The sequence below is a fragment of the Phocoena phocoena genome, unplaced genomic scaffold (assembly GCF_963924675.1).
Source record: "Phocoena phocoena unplaced genomic scaffold, mPhoPho1.1 SCAFFOLD_270, whole genome shotgun sequence".
Classification (NCBI taxonomy): domain Eukaryota; kingdom Metazoa; phylum Chordata; class Mammalia; order Artiodactyla; family Phocoenidae; genus Phocoena; species Phocoena phocoena.
Window position 1 is genome coordinate 25001 of NW_027077516.1, and position 5000 is coordinate 30000.

Sequence of the window (5000 nt, forward strand, 5' to 3'; positions counted from 1 at the left end):
CGGGCCCCGAAGCCTCCGGGGCCACGTCCCTGTGAGCGACGTGCGGGATCTTGGGCGGGGCGCCAAGCGCCGAAGGGTTTGCTGGGTCACGCCCGCCCTCGGCTGGGAGGTGGTGGCCAAACCCTCCACCACCGCCCGATACACGAGACGTCCGTTCCCCCTGCCTGGGCGGGCGGCGGGGTCCCGCCGGGGCGGGCTGACCGCCGGGCTGGCTGGCCCTAAGGCGCCAGCGCCAGCGCAACTGGGCCTCAAGAGGCAGCCCGCGGTCCCCGCCCCCGTCTACGGCCATACCACCCTGAACGCGCCCGATCTCGTCTGATCTCAGAAGCTAAGCAGGGTCCGGGCCTGGTTAGTACTTGTGATGGGAGACCGCCTGGGAATACCGGGTGCCATAGGCTTTTTGCCTCCCGCTCCGCCTTCTCCTTTACTCGCCCTTGGGCGGTGGCCGCCGGCTCCGCCCCCGGCGGGCCCCGCTGCAGGCCCCACCACCTGAGGCCCCTCCCACCACGGCGCGCGCGCGCGTGTGTGTGTGTGTGTGTGTGTGTGTGTGCGTGCGCGCGCGCGCGGGTGCGCCGGAGGGGCCGCTCCCCGCCGGCACGGCCGGCCGGGCGGCCAGAAGGCGGCCCCATAAGGCAGCCGCACCCCGGACGCTCCCGGGGTGGCTGGCCCGAACCCAGAATCCGCCGCGGGCCCGGTTGCCGTCCTTTCGGCCAGCGAGCCCCTCGACCTGCACCTGGCCGCCCCCACTGGCGACCAGCCCCCCTGCCGCCACCTGTGCGCCGGTGTGTCCCGCCACAGCTCCCTCCGGCAGAAGTCCCGCCTCCGCCGTGCCGCCGCGGCCGGGTGCCGGAGCGGGATCGAGGGCCGGGGCCGCTACCCCGGGCCTGCCGGCCCCCAGGGGCGGGCTCCTGAGCTCGGCGGGTGGTGTGCGGGCAAGGGTGGCCTTGCCGGGGCTGAGGGGCCGTGGCGACGCAATGGTGGCTCCCAGTGGCTTCGGGCCAGCTGCTGTCGGGCAGCAGGGCCGGCCCGGGCTGCGGCCGGGCTGCGCCTAGCGCCGCGTGGGCGGGCAGGGGCGATGCCCCAGGGACCGCGGGCCCCGGGCCCCGAAGCCTCCGGGGCCACGTCCCTGTGAGCGACGTGCGGGATCTTGGGCGGGGCGCCAAGCGCCGAAGGGTTTGCTGGGTCACGCCCGCCCTCGGCTGGGAGGTGGTGGCCAAACCCTCCGCCACCGCCCGATACACGAGACGTCCGTTCCCCCTGCCTGGGCGGGCGGCGGGGTCCCGCCGGGGCGGGCTCACCGCCGGGCTGGCTGGCCCTAAGGCGCCAGCGCCAGCGCAACTGAGCCTCAAGAGGCAGCCCGCGGTCCCCGCCCCCGTCTACGGCCATACCACCCTGAACGCGCCCGATCTCGTCTGAACTCGTGAAGCTAAGCAGGGTCGGGCCTGGTTAGTACTTGGATGGGAGACCGCCTGGGAATACCGGGTGCTGTAGGCTTTTTGCCTCCCGCTCCGCCTTCTCCTTTACTCGCCCTTGGGCGGTGGCCGCCGGCTCCGCCCCCGCCGGGCCCCGCTGCAGGCCCCACCTCCTCAGGCCCCTCCCACCACGGCGCGCGCGCGTGTGTGTGTGTGTGTGTGTGTGTGCGTGCGCGCGCGCGCGGGTGCGCCGGAGGGGCCGCTCCCCGCCGGCACGGCCGGCCGGGCGGCCAGAAGGCGGCCCCAGAAGGCAGCCGCACCCCGGACGCTCCCGGGGTGGCTGGCCCGGACCCAGAATCCGCCGCGGGCCCGGTTGCCGTCCTTTCGGCCAGCGAGCCCCTCGACCTGCACCTGGCCGCCCCCACTGGCGCCCAGCCCCGCTGCCGCCACCTGTGCGCCGGTGTGTCCCGCCACAGCTCCCTCCGGCAGAAGCCCCGCCTCCGCCGTGTCGCCGCGGCCGGGTGCGGGAGCGGGATCGAGGGCCGGGGCCGCTTCCCCGGGCCTGCCGGCCACCAGGGGCGGGCTCCTGAGCTCGGCGGGTGGTGTGCGGGCAAAGGTGGCCTTGCCGGGGCTGAGGGGCCGTGGCGACGCAATGGTGGCTCCCAGTGGCTTCGGGTCAGCTGCTGTCGGGCAGCAGGGCCGGCCCGGGCTGCGGCCGGGCTGCGCCTAGCGCCGCGTGGGCGGGCAGGGGCGATGCCCCAGGGACCGCGGGCCCCGGGCCCCGAAGCCTCCGGGGCCACGTCCCTGTGAGCGACGTGCGGGATCTTGGGCGGGGCGCCAAGCGCCGAAGGGTTTGCTGGGTCACGCCCGCCCTCGGCTGGGAGGTGGTGGCCAAACCCTCCGCCACCGCCCGATACACGAGACGTCCGTTCCCCCTGCCTGGGCGGGCGGCGGGGTCCCGCCGGGGCGGGCTGACCGCCGGGCTGGCTGGCCTTAAGGCGCCAGCGCCAGCGCAACTGGGCCTCAAGAGGCAGCCCGCGGTCCCCGCCCCCGTCTACGGCCATACCACCCTGAACGCGCCCGATCTCGTCTGATCTCGGAAGCTAAGCAGGGTCGGGCCTGGTTAGTACTTGGATGGGAGACCACCTGGGAATACCGGGTGCTGTAGGCTTTTTGCCTCCCGCTCCGCCTTCTCCTTTACTCGCCCTTGGGCGGTTGCCGCCGGCTCCGCCCCCGCCGGGCCCCGCTGCAGGCCCCACCTCCTCAGGCCCCTCCCACCACGGCGCGCGCGTGTATGTGTGCGTGTGTGTGTGTGTGTGTGTGTGTGTGCGTGCGCGCGCGCGCGGGTGCGCCGGAGGGGCCGCTCCCCGCCGGCACGGCCGGCCGGACGGCCGGAAGGCGGCCCCAGAAGGCAGCCGCACCCCGGACGCTCCCGGGGTGGCTGGCCCGGACCCAGAATCCGCCGCGGGCCCGGTTGCCGTCCTTTCGGCCAGCGAGCCCCTCGACCTGCACCTGGCCGCCCCCACTGGCGCCCAGCCCCGCTGCCGCCACCTGTGCGCCGGTGTGTCCCGCCACAGCTCCCTCCGGCAGAAGCCCCGCCTCCGCCGTGTCGACGCGGCCGGGTGCGGGAGCGGGATCGAGGGCCGGGGCCGCTTCCCCGGGCCTGCCGGCCACCAGGGGCGGGCTCCTGAACTCGGCGGGTGGTGTGCGGGCAAGGGGTGGCCTTGCCGGGGCTGAGGGGCCGTGGCGACGCAATGGTAGCTCCCAGTGGCTTCGGGCCAGCTGCTGTCGGGCAGCAGGGCCGGCCCGGGCTGCGGCCGGGCTGCGCCTTGCGCCGCATCGGAGGGCAGGGGCGATGCCCCAGGGACCGCGGGCCCCGGGCCCCGAAGCCTCCGGGGCCACGTCCCTGTGAGCGACGTGTGGGATCTTGGGCGGGGCGCCAAGCGCCGAAGGGTTTGCTGGGTCACGCCCGCCCTCGGCTGGGAGGTGGTGGCCAAACCCTCCGCCACCGCCCGATACACGAGACGTCCGTTCCCCCTGCCTGGGCGGGCGGCGGGGTCCCGCCGGGGCGGGCTGACCGCCGGGCTGGCTGGCCTTAAGGCGCCAGCGCCAGCGCAACTGGGCCTCAAGAGGCAGCCCGCGGTCCCCGCCCCCGTCTACGGCCATACCATCCTAAACGCGCCCGATCTCGTCTGATCTCGGAAGCTGAGCAGGGTCGGGCCTGGTTAGTACTTGGATGGGAGACCGCCTGGGAATACCGGGTGCTGTAGGCTTTTTGCCTCCCGCTCCGCCTTCTCCTTTACTCGCCCGCTGGCGGTGGCCGCCGGCTCCGCCCACGCCGGGCCCCGCTGCAGGCCCCACCTCCTCAGGCCCCTCCCACCACGGCACGGGTGCGACGGAGGGGCGGCTCCCCGCCGGCCCGGCCGGCCGGGCGGCCAGAAGGCGGCCCCGGAAGGCAGCCGCACCCCGGACGCTCCCGGGGTGGCTGGCCCGGACCCAGAATCCGCCGCGGGCCCGGTTGCCGTCCTTTCGGCCAGCGAGCCCCTCGACCTGCACCTGGCCGCCCCCACTGGCGCCCAGCCCCGCTGCCGCCACCTGTGCGCCGGTGTGTCCCGCCACAGCTCCCTCCGGCAGAAGCCCCGCCTCCGCCGTGTCGCCGCGGCCGGGTGCGGGAGCGGGATCGAGGGCCGGGGTCGCTTCCCCGGGCCTGCCGGCCACCAGGGGCGGGCTCCTGAGCTCGGCGGGTGGTGTGCGGGCAAGGGGTGGCCTTGCCGGGGCTGAGGGGCCGTGGCTACGCAATGGTAGCTCCCAGTGGCTTCGGGCCAGCTGCTGTCGGGCAGCAGGGCCGGCCGGGCTGCGGCCGGGCTGCGCCTAGCGCCGCATGGGAGGGCAGGGGCGATGCCCCAGGGACCGCGGGCCCCGGGCCCCGAAGCCTCCGGGGCCACGTCCCTGTGAGCGACGTGCGGGATGTTGGGCGGGGCGCCAAGCGCCGAAGGGTTTGCTGGGTCACGCCCGCCCTCGGCTGGGAGGTGGTGGCCAAACCCTCCGCCACCGCCCGATACCCGAGACGTCCGTTCCCCCTGCATGGGCGGGCGGCGGGGTCCCGCCGGGGCGGGCTGACCGCCGGGCTGGCTGGCCCTAAGGCGCCAGCGCCAGCGCAACTGGGCCTCAAGAGGCAGCCCGCGGTCCCCGCCCCCGTCTACGGCCATACCACCCTGAATGCACCCGATCTCCTCTGATCTCGGAAGCTGAGCAGGGTCTGGGCCTGGTTAGTACTTGGATGGGAGACCGCCTGGGAATACCGGGTGCTGTAGGATTTTTGCCTCCCGCTCCGCCTTCTCCTTTACTCGCCCGCGGGCGGTGGCCGCCGGCTCCGCTCCCGCCGGGCCCCGCTGCAGGCCCCACCTCCTCAGGCCCCACCCAACACGGCGCGCGTGCGCCGGAGGGGCCGCTCCCCGCCGGCCCGGCCGGCCGGGCGGCCAGAAGGCGGCCCCGGAAGGCAGCCGCACCCCGGACGCTCCCGGGGTGGCTGGCCCGGACCCAGAATCCGCCGCCGGCCCGGTTGCCGTCCTTTCGGCCAGCGAGCCC

General features: G+C 75.7%; 4 non-coding genes and 1 pseudogene across 4 annotated transcripts; all 5 read left to right on the forward strand.

Annotated features, from left to right (window-relative positions):
• The first annotated feature begins 277 nt into the window (after positions 1 to 277).
• On the forward strand, positions 278 to 398 carry LOC136143359 (5S ribosomal RNA; annotated as a pseudogene).
• Positions 399 to 1374: 976 nt separating this feature from the next.
• LOC136143320 (5S ribosomal RNA) lies at positions 1375 to 1494 on the forward strand. The gene has a single exon (XR_010657934.1). It is a non-coding gene; the product is annotated as a 5S ribosomal RNA (ribosomal RNA).
• A 970-nt stretch (positions 1495 to 2464) lies between these two features.
• Positions 2465 to 2583, forward strand: LOC136143408 (5S ribosomal RNA). Its single transcript, XR_010657999.1, has one exon. It is a non-coding gene; the product is annotated as a 5S ribosomal RNA (ribosomal RNA).
• Positions 2584 to 3566: 983 nt separating this feature from the next.
• Positions 3567 to 3685, forward strand: LOC136143345 (5S ribosomal RNA). Its single transcript, XR_010657957.1, has one exon. It is a non-coding gene; the product is annotated as a 5S ribosomal RNA (ribosomal RNA).
• A 924-nt stretch (positions 3686 to 4609) lies between these two features.
• LOC136143354 (5S ribosomal RNA) lies at positions 4610 to 4729 on the forward strand. Its single transcript, XR_010657966.1, has one exon. It is a non-coding gene; the product is annotated as a 5S ribosomal RNA (ribosomal RNA).
• Positions 4730 to 5000: the final 271 nt, after the last annotated feature.